Source organism: Lynx canadensis, chromosome B1 (assembly GCF_007474595.2).
Source record: "Lynx canadensis isolate LIC74 chromosome B1, mLynCan4.pri.v2, whole genome shotgun sequence".
Classification (NCBI taxonomy): domain Eukaryota; kingdom Metazoa; phylum Chordata; class Mammalia; order Carnivora; family Felidae; genus Lynx; species Lynx canadensis.
Window position 1 is genome coordinate 149,633,170 of NC_044306.2, and position 13,815 is coordinate 149,646,984.

The window sequence follows — 13,815 nt, forward strand, 5'->3', positions numbered from 1 at the left end:
CCCCTCCCCTGTTCATGCTCTGTCTCTCTCTGTCCCAAAAAAAATAAACATTGGGAAAATAAAAATAAAAAAAAAATAAAAAAAATAGGCATTGCTGATGAAAATCTTTATGTGTAACTGATCAAGGATGAGGAGAGTGAAGACATTTACTCTTCTTCTCTGTACTCCTTTGTACTTTGCCATTATGATAAATGACACTTTCTGCTAGTGTTATCATAGGGTGAGTTTCTTGAAGGTAGTATCTACCTCTGATCACACTATGTGTGTCCAGTGACTAATATGATGTCTGGTACTTAGTTGATGCTCAGAAATGGTTTCTTGAATTAGCTTTTAAATAATCTTTTGAATTGCATCCACAAATGAACCTTAGATTCATTCCCTCTCAACAGAACTTCAAAAAACAACAGAAAACTAATAGAATTGACTACCTTTAATTTTCTGATCATTTTTGTTTTTTATTGTGCCCCCAGCTAGAAATTCAAAATGAAATAATGTTGCCTAGTCAATCTAGTTGCAGTTACTGGTATGTGAGAGCAGAATGATCCTGTACTGCCGGTAACAAAGACTCTCCTTGACCAAACTTCAGTCAGGCTCCTCTGAGCCCTCTGCTCAACGAGGCCTGGTCTTGGGCTTCATCTCAGTGCTTGTGGCATCTAGTCTTGGCAGGAATCCTGCTAAGTCAATTTAGTAAGAAACCCCCACCAATATCTGATCATTCTCAATATCTGACCAATCTATCACTGTCTATCTACCAAGGTAATATCTGATCGTGCTGGTTACCTTCAGCCAGAATTTTCTTTGGTCTTTTAGCAAAGAATTGCATTCTACCCTCTTAGTAATTTTCCATCTATTGACCCCCTCTCCCATAGTGCTCCTTTTAAATCCCCGTCTTTCCTTGCTGTATTGGGAGCTGGGCCCAATCTGTCTCCCTTACTGCAAAACCCTAGTGCAGTAATCTCCATACCCATTGCAATAGTCCTGAATAAAATCTGTGTCTGCCTTACAGTCTTTAGCAAGTTTCATGAATAATTTTTCTTTAAAATTAGCATGGCCTAAAGGCTCAGAAAATTCTGGAGTTGATCAGGTGGCACAAAGTTTTCAACAGTAAATTCTTTTCTTCCTTTCTTCCTCTTCTTTCTTTCTTTCTTTCTTTCTTTCTTTCTTTCTTTCTTTCTTCTTTCTTTCTTTCAGGCCCCATGCCCAATATGGGGCTTGAACTCTTGACCCTGAGATCAAGAGTCACATGCTTTACTGACTGAGCCAGCCAGGCACTCTCTCTACTTCTTCATATAGAAATGTACTACATGAATAAAAAAAATAATTCAAATAATGAAAAGATACAGTTTTTACACTCAAAGAGCTGGTATTTTACACTCAAAGAGCTGGTATTTATATAATTAATTAACCAATGACCTTTTCTTTTTATAGTGACACTGCATCAATTTTGTTCAAAAAGTTCTCAAATAGTGAGACTTAAGTAAGATCCTAAATACTCAAAGTTTAGGGTGCCTGGGTGGCTCAGTCGGTTAAGCATCTGACTCTTGATTTCAGCTCAAGTCACGATCTCATGGTCATGAGATTGAGTCCTGCATCAGGCTCTGTGCTGGGCATGGAGCCTGCTTAATATTCTCTCTCCCTCTAACTCTGTCCCTCCCCTTCTCTCTCTTTTCTCTCAAAAAACAAAATCAAACAAACAAAAACCTCAAAGTTTAAAATTTTCATATTTATTCATATGCCTTCTTTTCTACAATATATCACAAAAGTATAAGATTTAATTAATAGGAGATTATTTCTAAGATTATTTTTGATTATTTTATTTCATCTATTAAAATATTTTTGGTTTCTATTTTTTTATACAGTGACTCTGTAGGCCTTTTTAAATTAAAATGTAAATGTGGGGGAAATCCGTATAACATTTGGTGCCAACTTGTTTAAGATTGGCCAAATATGATAGTGAGGAAGTAAATAGAAGAAGGGCAAGGAGAATACGCACTGGTGACTGCTCAGTAACCACCATCAACTTTCTACCTTCCAAGATGAAAGTCTGACTTTGACATGCAACTGTCAGTGCAAGAACTTGTAAATAATCATGGAACCACCTATTAGAAGAGATAATGAATTAAAGTAGCTATTCACAAAAGGACAATAATGGCAAGAACAACAAAGGTGAAATACGCCTACCCATACTGCTGGAATAATGTAAGACTTTGTGAAAAAAAAATCATGAAGCCTACAAAAAGATGCAAATTAAGACTTGAGTAATTGAAAGATTCTATGATTTTACACAGGAAGACACAAACTCAGACACATGACAATTTTTCCTGTTAGCTAATAAAGCATTCAGTCTAAAATAATTCAGTCTAAGTGCATAGCTCTTTGGTGGCCTGGCTTAATCCAGGGGTAACATTTTAAATCTCCAAAGGAACAGATAGAATCCACTCCCTTCAAACAACTTTCCATAAATATTGCTTATCACACCCAGGCTTTTGATAAATACTGGACAGCAGAGAATTCAAAGTTACTATCTTTGACAGGTTAAATTTAATTTGTTTTCTACTTGAGCAAGATGTGGAAGCAAGCATAGGGCAGAGAAGGCAGTATGTTCTAACTAGGAAAGAGAGAACATGGAGCTCTTCCCAACCCCTCATACTCCCCACACTCGTTTGTTCAGTTAATGTGTATGTTACTCATATTAAAATAACATGTGTGATGCTTTTCAGCTTACAAAAATTTTAATAATAATGCTCCTTTCCATTAGTAGGGGAGATAAGTGTTATTGTATTTTATACTAAGAAATATTAGTGAAAATAATTACCTTGCATCGTTCAGTTCATAGTAAGCATAGCCCCAGGATCTGGCCTGTTCTCATTCAATATCCTGTGTTGTATGGTATTCTATGGAGGGCTCCATGAACTTTTGAACAGATAACTACATTTCATTCCTTATGTCAGTGTATTTACAATTTTGTGACATTGCTGACAATATTGAACTGTACCTAAACCCCAAGTTTCTGGAAAAGAGGGGAGGCTGAAGGAATCTCCTCACAGTTTTGTGTCTTGGAGAAGGGCTTATTGCAAAGAGACACTCTTCCCCATAGGACTAAGATAAAATGCAAAGATGCCCTCTTGTTTAAGGGCAGGGCCAGACACAGACTCTCCAGTTTCCTATTCTTTGCCATGTAAATGATCAGCTGAACTGGTTGTCCAGCTAATCAGTAGGAACAAAATAGTTGCTAACTAGACTTTGGTTAAGATTCCCTCCATCCCCCAGGACTCTGAACTTTCTTCTACCCTCAATCTGAATCAACTAACAAGAGCTCACTCTGAGAATAGATAGGCTGGCCTCAGGCTAAACATTCTCTGATCTTCTATTCCCACCCTCTCACCCCACATCACCAAGCATGACTCTTTCCAGCCTCCTTGATTTTTTGTGTGAAAGAAAAACCCTGTTGTATGACTCCTCCCCCCATTCTCAGCTTTACTGAGGCATAACTGACAAATACAAATTGTATATATTTAAGGAGTGCAATGTGATGTGATATAAATAAACACTGTGAAATGATTACCACAATCAAGCTAATTGACACTTCTGTCACCTCACATAGTTATCCCTCCTTTGGTGTGTGTATGGTGAGAATACTGAAGATCTCCTCTTTCAGCGAATTTCAAATATACAATACAGTACTATTTACTATAGTCACCATCCTATACATTAGATCCCGGAATTCATTCATTTTGAAAACTGGAAGCTTGTATCCTTTGACAAACATCTCCCCATTGGCCCCTACCTTCCAGCCCTCCCCCCACCCCAACGTAACCACTATTCTATTTTCTGCTTCAATGAGTTCAACTTTTCAATTCCACATATAACATCATACAGTATTTACCCTACTTAACTCTTAAAATGCTTACTAATCTCATGGTCAGAATGTTCTCCCTATTGCAATAGTACCTCCCCTGCCCCCGCCAGACTTCCTAACTCCTTACAATAATTCTTTCAAATAAAGTCCCTTCTTACTAAGTCCAGATTTGTTTCTGGTTTTGGGGATTCTTTTTGACATTACATGATTACAATTGAGAAAGAACATTCTCCCTGTTACTGCCTGAGTAAATGCTTTTTTTTGAAATATTAATCCGACCTTGATATTCCCATGTTCTTAGCTGTAAGTATTGGATTAATTGCTGTTGCCCAATCTTCAAAATATCAGTCCTGAACTTTCATAGCCTTTTATAGCTTCCCACTTCTAAGTACATATGCCTTACATTTCTTAGCTAAAAGAAGAAATTTCAATGTATTATAGAAGTACATTTTCTTTCTCAAATCTGTGTAAACACACGTAACTACTAGATTAGTGCCTTCTGTATTTTACTAACATGCAGTGTTCTTCCCTTTATCTACATCACATACATGACCTATGTTGATGTGACTATTATTTATTTAATCAGATGGGATCATTTGGAAAAAATTAACTTTATTTTCAGGATTCCTTTTTAGTTGGCATTTTTTTTTTAAAGAACAGACAACTGCAAAACATCAATACTTACAATGAGAAAAAGTAATTTCTTGCTCATGCTGCTTGAGGGTGGCAACTCAATTATGGCATAGCTGTGCTCTGCTAAATTTCACATGTCTTCTCATTGGGGGAATGAAGGTGAAAGAAGAAGTACTATCCAGTATATTATGTTCTTATAGTAAAGGATTAGAGCAAGAGTGACGTCCAAAACACATACAGATATTCCAGGCTTTTGTTCAGACATAGCTTATGTTATGTCTGCTCACATTCAAGTGGACAAAGCAAGTTACATGGTCAATTCTAAGATCATTGGAGTAGAGGACAAGACTCTACCGGCAACTAGCAATGGCAGTACATTAGTTACCTCGGGCTGCCATAGCAAAGGACTATAAACTGGAACAGAAATTTATTCTCTCCCAGTTCTGGAGGTCAGAAGTCCAAAATCAAGATGTCAACAGGTCATGCTTCCTTTGAAACTGTGGGAAAAATCTTTCTTGCTCTTCCTACCTTCTGGTGACATCCATCAAGACTTCGTGTTCTTTGGCTTGTAGTCCATAATTCCAGTCTCCACTTTTGTCTTCACATGGAGTCCTTCCCTCTTATCTTTACCATTTTATTCTTATAAGGACATTTTCATATTGGATTGAGGGCCCCCTCCTCACTACAGTAAAATATCTTGACTCGTTGCATTTGTAATGACCCTAAGGTCACATTCTGAAGTACTAGGAGTTAGAACTTTAATATCTATTTTGGGTGACACAATCAAACCTATAACAGGTAGAGAGGGGAATACTTTCTTATAAATAAATTATAAATCTACCACCATTTTTCTTCCTTCTGCTCTGTCCCTGACCATTCAAGAGTCTAACTACAAAACTTATCAGAAATTGAGGAAGTAGAGAATGGGTTGAGATTCAAGATGGAATCTTTTCCTAAGAAGTGGCTGAAGTAGTAGAAAGTGGGCTGACCGCAGAGTGCAGAACAGAACAGAAATCCACAGCTGCCTGGACAAGCATAAGTATAAGCTATTTCTGTGACTTTAGATCTTTAGTACTTGCCCCTTGAGTACGAGTCCTCTGGTATTGTTGACTAAGAAAGATTCCTGAGGGACAATTCAAAATAAGTATTATACCCAAGTCTCTGCACATGGAAGCAAAACCCTCTTGGTAGGTGAGAATGATTCTGATGCTATATCTTGCCCATTTCAGAACTGACTGAATTCTAACTAGGTGATCTCATCAGAGAGAGAACTAATGAAGAAAAGGAGAGAGAACATGATGCAGCAAGTCAATGTCTTTAAATGTTACCAGGTGCTACCAGGCTTGAGAATTATTGGACTAAACTAAGCAATTGGGAGAAATCTAAAAAGCAATATCCTCCCACCCCACAAAAGGATTTCTTATGTATCAGCACAGAAATCCAGCAACAAGAATCTGATAGAAGTCCCCTAAGAATACAAAATGTTTTGTTTATTTTTGAAAGAGAGAGAGAGACAGAGTGTGAGTGGGGGAGGGGGAGAGAGAGAGGGAGACACAGAATCCAAAGCGGGCTCCAGGCTCTGAGCTGTCAGGACAGAGTCTGATGTGGGGCTCGTGGGGCTCGAACTCATAAACATCATGACCTAAGCTGAAGTCAGTCACTGAACCAACTGAGCCACCCAGGCGCAACCTGGCCTAAATCTTTCTGGTTTCCATAGCTGTGACATCTTCTAACTCCCTGAGGCCAATCCTGCCAGGAATAAGGGGGAAGTGGGAAGTGGAGGGACAAAGCTAAGGATAGTGAGGGAGATTGGGGGTACTCAGTTGCTATAGTCCTTTGGCACAGGGGTTTATAAATGAGTTCTTGGATTAGTCGGTTTAGGTTCAAAACCCAAGTCAGCCACTTAGTGGCTATAAATTTGTGCAACTTGACTAACCTCACTGGCTTTCTCTCTTTTCTTTCTTCCTTCCTTCCTTTCTTTTTTCTTTCTTCTTTCTTTCTTTCTTTCTTTCTTTCTTCTTTCTTTGCTTGCTTGCTTCTTTTTTGGCCTTAAAATGAGGAAATAGTACTAATTCATAAGGTTATTGTAAGGATGAAATGAGATAATCTATGTAAAGTACTTAGCATAGTTTTGAGATGCATTAAGCCTTGTGAAACATTAGATATTATCATCATTATTTAGCTATGATTTAGGAGCTTAACAAATCAAGTAAGTGACTTTTTCTTATGACCAAACACCTGCCTTATGTCCCAGATTTCTCATTTTTTTCACATATCAGAATCTTCATCTAATTTCCTCTCATATAGAAATTAGACTTGCTTTTTTTTGTCACTCTGGAAATTAGTCCTGCTTCTGAGCTCCAGGTAGTAACATCTCACCAACCTCCTTAGCTCTTTCTTAACCTGTCTGGCGGCTATTGATTATTGCCTGACTCTTAGAATACCACCACTCTCCCATTCTCCAATTCCTGACTCCTGATACCCACATGTATATTACCTATTACACCATGCTCTCCCAATTCCACTGTCCTAGCACCTTCTGTCTATCTGATGTGTCATTATTATCATTTACTTTATCAAGATATCTAATTCAAATCTAAATAAGTTTAAAATGAAGAATATACTTTCTTGAAAGGGTTTATGATTAGCCCATATTCTCCTTCTCTTTACCCTGAAGTTTCTTCTTATAGCTAGAATCCAGTATCACAGTATCATCATTCCAGTATCCACCTGCTGACCAAGTCTCAGAATATAATTCCAAGACATAATCTATATGCTAAATGCGATGATCACAAATAACTATACATAAACTGAATGGCATATAGTAGGTATTCTGTATATTTCACAATTTCTTATTCCTCCTGTCATTGTTGTTGCCACAGATGCATGAGTAAGGAAAGAGCCCAATTGCTATACATAGGTTAACATGGTACCAGTAACAAAGTTGACTTACTACAAAATACATATACTATTAATAGTTTTCCAAAATGTTTTCTAATTTGCAAAGGATTTGGAGTAGAGTTCAGGAAGGGGTAAGATGAAACAACTTAAACCTACATATCGGTATCATTTTCGAGAATTAGACCCATTGAGGAGGAAAGGAATGAAAACAATAAGAGGAAAATAGGATTTCACAATTTTCCCACCAGCTGATACTTGCTTGAATTCAAGAGAAAGAAATTCCCACAAAATAAAGGGATTCACAAAAAATTAGGTCATAATATGAGGATTTTCAAAAGTCCTTACAAAATTGTCAGTACCATTTTTAAAGATATAGTAATACAGGGGCGCCTGGTGGCTCAGTCGGTTGAGCATCCAACTTCGATCTCGGAGTTTGTGAGTTCGAGCCCCGCATCGGGCTCTGTGCTGACAGCTGGGAGCCTGAAGTCTGGAGCCTGCCTTGGATTCTGTGTCTCCTTCTTCTCTGCTCCTCCCCCACTTGTGCTCTGTCTCTCTCTGTCTATCAAAATAAATAAAATTTCAAAAAAAAAAGATACAGTAATACAATACTAATTATGTGATGATGGCACAGGTAGTAAAAGAATTTGAATTATAGTCTATTTTACATGTATTATTATTTTTAAATGAACAAGGTTGTTGGGGCACTTGGGTTGCTCAGTCAGTTGGGCGGCCAACTCCTGATTTCAGCTCAGGTCATGGTCTCGCAGTTGTGAGCCCCATGACGGACTCTGTGGTGAATGTGGAGCCCGCTTGGGATTCTCTCTCTGCCCCCTTCTCTCTCTGCCTCTCCTCTGCTCATGCGCTCTCTCTCCTCTCTCTCTTTCTCTCTCTCAAAATAAATAAATAAACATTTAAAAAAATGTACGAAGTTGTTAATTGGATAAATCTAATTTGGAATTAACAATGTAATTTATAGGCTGAGAACTCCTGTTTTTAGCATTAAAGCTAACTAATAGTTGGATAGCAAGAATATATCTGATGGGAGTGACAACAAAAAGATAAACTAATAAATTTGATATTGACAAAATATGAATTCAAGATTTTCTTTTACTAAGATTAAACAAAGATACAAATTATTTTAAAATTCCTGACATTCAAGTATCCAGCATTTCAAAGTACCCGTATGCTCAAATAAATGCTACTAAGAAGTTAGTGCTTATGTCTTTCTTTTGTGTTAAGATTCCCGGGAGTTATGGGAAGATGGCGGCGTAGGAGGACGCTGGGCTCACCGCGCGACCTGCTGATCACTTAGATTCCACCTACATCTGCCTAAATAACCCAGAAAACCGCCAGATGATTAGCAGAACGGAGTCACCAGACCCAAGTGCAGACGAGAGGCCCACGGAAGAGGGTAGGAAGGACGGCGAGGCGGTGCGCGTTCCACGGACTGGCGGGAGGGAGCCGGGGCGGTGGGGTGGCTCGCCAGCCAAGCAGAGCCCCCGAGTCCGGCTTGCAAAAGTGGAGGGGCCTGACGGACTGTGTTCCGACAGCAAGCGCGACTTAGCGTCTGGGAGGTCATAAGTTAACAGCTCTGCTCGGAAAGCGGGAAGGCCGGAGGACAAAGGGAGGGTGAGCTGCGGAGCCCCCGGACGACAGAGCTCAGTTTGGTGGGGAACAAAGGCGCTCGCCAGCGCCATCTCCCCCGCCCATCCCCCAGCCAAAATCCCAAAGGGAACCGGTTCCTGCCAGGGAAATTGCTCGCTCCGCACAAACACCCAACTCTGTGCTTCTGCGGATCCAAACCTCCGGCAGCGGATCTGACTCCCTCCGGCTGCCACAGGGCCCCTCCTGAAGTGGATCACCTAAGGAGAAGCGAGCTAAGCCTGCCCCCCCTGCCGCCGTGCACCTTGCCGACCCACCCCAGCTAATACGCCAGATCCCCAGCATCACAAGCCTGGCAGTGTGCAAGTAGCCCAGACGGACCACGCCACCCCACAGGGAATCCCGCCCCTAGGAGAGGGGAAGAGAAGGCACACACCAGTCTCACTGTGGCCCCAGCGGTGGGCTGGGGGCAGACATCAGGACTGACTGCGGCCCCGCCCACCAACTCCAGTTATACACCACAGCACAGGGGAAGTGCCCTGCAGGTCCTCACCACACCAGGGACTATCCAAAATGACCAAGCGGAAGAATTCCCCTCACAAGAATCTCCAGGAAATAACAACAGCTAATGAGCTGATCAAAAAGGATTTAAATAACATAACAGAAAGTGAATTTAGAATAATAGTCATAAAATTAATCGCTGGGCTGGAAAACAGTATACAGGACAGCAGAGAATCTCTTGCTACAGAGATCAAGGGACTAAGGAGCAGTCACGAGGAGCTGAAAAACGCTTTAAAGGAAATGCATAACAAATGGAAACCACCACGGCTCGGATGGAAGAGGCAGAGGAGAGAATAGGTGAACTAGAAGATAAAGTTATGGAAAAAGAGGAAGCTGAGAAAAAGAGAGATAAAAAAATCCAGGAGTATGAGGGGAAAATTAGAGAACTAAGTGATACACTAAAAAGAAATAATATACGCATAATTGGTATTCCAGAGGAGGAGAGAGAGGGAAAGGTGCTGAAGGGGTACTTGAAGAAATAATAGCTGAGAACTTCCCTGAACTGGGGAAGGAAAAAGGCATTGAAATCCAAGAGGCACAGAGAACTCCCTTCAGACGTAACTTGAATCGATCTTCTGCACGACATATCATAGTGAAACTGGCAAAATACAAGGATAAAGAGAAAATTCTGAAAGCAGCAAGGGGTAAACGTGCCCTCACATATAAAGGGAGACCTAAAGCCTCGTGACTGATCTCTCTTTTGAAACTTGGCAGGCCAGAAAGAATTGGCACGAGATTTTCAGGGTGCTAGACAGCAAAATATGCAGCCGAGAATCCTTTATCCAGCAAGTCTGTCATTTAGAATAGAAGGAGAGATAAAGGTCTTCCCAAACAAACAAAAACTGAAGGAATTTGTCACCACTAAACCAGCCCTACAAGAGATCCTAAGGGGGACCCTGTGAGACAAAGTACCAGAGACATCACTACAAGCATAAAACATATAGACATCACAATGACTCTAAACCCATATCTTTCTATAATAACACTGAATGTAAATGGATTAAATGCGCCAACCAAAAGACATAGGGTATCAGAATGGATAAAAAAACAAGACCCATCTATTTGCTGTCTACAAGAGACTCATTTTAGACCTGAGGACGCCTTTAGATTCAGAGTGAGGGGATTGAGAACTATTTATCATGCTACTGGAAGCCAAAAGAAAGCTGGAGTAGCCATACTTATATCAGACAAACTAGACTTTAAATTAAAGGCTGTAACAAGAGATGAAGAAGGACATTATATAATAGTTACAGGGTCTATCCATCAGGAAGAGCTAACAATTATAAATGTCTATGCGCCGAATACCGGAGCCCCCAAATATATAAAACAATACTCATAAACATAAGCAACCTTATTGATAAGAATGTGGTAATTGCTGGGGACTTTAACACCCCACTTACAGAAATGGATAGATCATCTAGACACACGGTCAATAAAGAAACAAGGGCCCTGAATGAGACATTGGATCAGATGGACTTGACAGATATATTTAGAACTCTGCATCCCAAAGCAACAGAATATACTTTCTTCTCGAGTGCACATGGAACATTCTCCAAGATAGATCATATACTGGGTCACAAAACAGCCCTTCATAAGTTTACAAGAATTGAAATTATACCATGCATACTTTCAGACCACAATGCTATGAAGCTTGAAATCAACCACAGGAAAAAGTCTGGAAAACCTCCAAAAGCATGGAGGTTAAAGAACACCCTACTAACGAATGAGTGGGTCAACCAGGCAATTAGAGAAGAAATCAAAAAATATATGGAAACAAACGAAAATGAAAATACAACAATCCAAACGCTTTGGGACGCAGCGAAGGCAGTCCTGAAAGGAAAATACATTGCAATCCAGGCCTATCTCAAGAAACAAGAAAAATCCCAAATACAAAATCTAACAGCACACCTAAAGGAACTAGAAGCAGAACAGCAAAGGCAGCCTAAACCCAGCAGAAGAAGAGAAATAATAAAGATCAGAGCAGAAATAAACAATATAGAGACTAAAAAAACTGTAGAGCAGATCAACGAAACCAAGAGTTGGTTTTTTGAAAAATAAACAAAATTGACAAACCTCTAGCCAGGCTTCTCAAAAGAAAAGGGAGATGACCCAAATAGATAAAATCATGAATGAAAATGGAATTATTACAACCAATCCCTCAGAGATACAAACAATTATCAGGGAATACTATGAAAAATTATATGCCAACAAATTGGACAACCTGGAAGAAATGGACAAATTCCTGAACACCCACACTCTTCCAAAACTCAATCAGGAGGAAAGAGAAAGCTTGAACCGACCCATAACCAGCGAAGAAATTGAATCGGTTATCAAAAATCTCCCAACAAATAAGAGTCCAGGACCAGATGGCTTCCCAGGGGAGTTCTACCAGACATTTAAAGCAGAGATAATACCTATCCTTCTCAAGCTATTCCAAGAAATAGAAAGGGAAGGAAAACTTCCAGACTCATTCTATGAAGCCAGTATTACTTTGATTCCTAAACCAGACAGAGACCCAGTAAGAAAAGAGAACTACAGGCCAATATCCCTGATGAATATGGATGCCAAAATTCTCAATAAGATACTAGCAAATCGAATTCAACAGCATATAAAAAGAATTATTAACCATGATCAAGTGGGATTCATTCCTGGGATGCAGGGCTGGTTCAACATTTGCAAATCAATCAACGTGATACATCACATTAACAAAAAAAAAGAGAAGAACCATATGATCCTGTCAATCGATGCAGAAAAGGCCTTTGACAAAATCCAGCACCCTTTCTTAATAAAAACCCTTGAGAAAGTCGGGATAGAAGGAACATACTTAAAGATCATAAAAGCCATTTATGAAAAGCCCACAGCTAACATCATCCTCAACGGGGAAAAACTGAGAGCTTTTTCCCTGAGATCAGGAACACGACAGGGATGCCCACTCTCACCGCTGTTGTTTAACATAGTGCTGGAAGTTCTAGCATCAGCAATCAGACAACAAAAGGAAATCAAAGGCATCCAAATTGGCAAAGATGAAGTCAAGCTTTCGCTTTTTGCAGATGACATGATATACATGGAAAATCCGACAGGCTCCACCAAAAGTCTGCTAGAACTGATACATGAATTCAGCAAAGTTGCAGGATACAAAATCAATGTACAGAAATCAGTTGCATTCTTATACACTAACAATGAAGCCACAGAAAGACAAATAAAGAAACTGATCCCATTCACAATTGCACCAAGAAGCATAAAATACCTAGGAATAAATCTAACCAAAGATGTAAAGGATCTGTATGCTGAAAACTATAGAAAGCTTATGAAGGTAATTGAAGAAGATTTAAAGAAATGGAAAGACATTCCCTGCTCATGGATTGGAAAAATAAATATTGTCCAAATGTCAATACTACCCAAAGCTCTCTACACATTCAATGCAATCCCAATCAAAATTGCACCAGCATTCTTCTCGAAACTAGAACAAGCAATCCTAAAATTCATTTGGAACCACAAAAGGCCCCGAATAGCCAAAGGAATTTTGAAGAAGAAGACCAAAGCAGGAGGCATCACAATCCCAGACTTTAGCCTCTACTACCAAGCTGTAATCATCAAGACAGCATGGTATTGACACAAAAACAGACGCACAGAGCAATGGAATAGAATAGAAACCCCAGACCTAGACCCACAAACGTATGGCCAACTCATCTTTGACAAAGCAGGAAAGAACATCCAATGGAAAAAAGACAGTCCCTTTAACAAATGGTGCTGGGAGAACTGGACAGCAACATGCAGAAGGTTGAAACTAGACCACTTTCTCACACCATTTACAAAAATAAACTCAAAATGGATAAAGGACCTAAATGTGAGACAGGAAACCATCAGAACCGTAGAGGAGAAAGCAGGAAAAGACCTCTCTGACCTCAGCCGTAGCAATCTCTTACTCGACACATCCCCAAAGGCAAGGGAATTAAAAGCAAAAGTGAATTACTGGGACCTTATGAAGATAAAAAGCTTCTACACAGCAAAGGAAACAACCAACAAAACTAAAAGGCAACCAACGGAATGGGAAAAGATATTTGCAAATGACATATCGGACAAAGGGCTAGTATCTAAAATCTATAAAGAGCTCACCAAACTCCACACCCAATAAACAAATAACCCAGTGAAGAAATGGGCAGAAAACATGTATAGACACTTCTCTAAAGAAGACATCCGGATGGCCAACAGGCACATGAAAAGATGTTCAGCGTCGCTCCTTATCAGGGAAATACAAA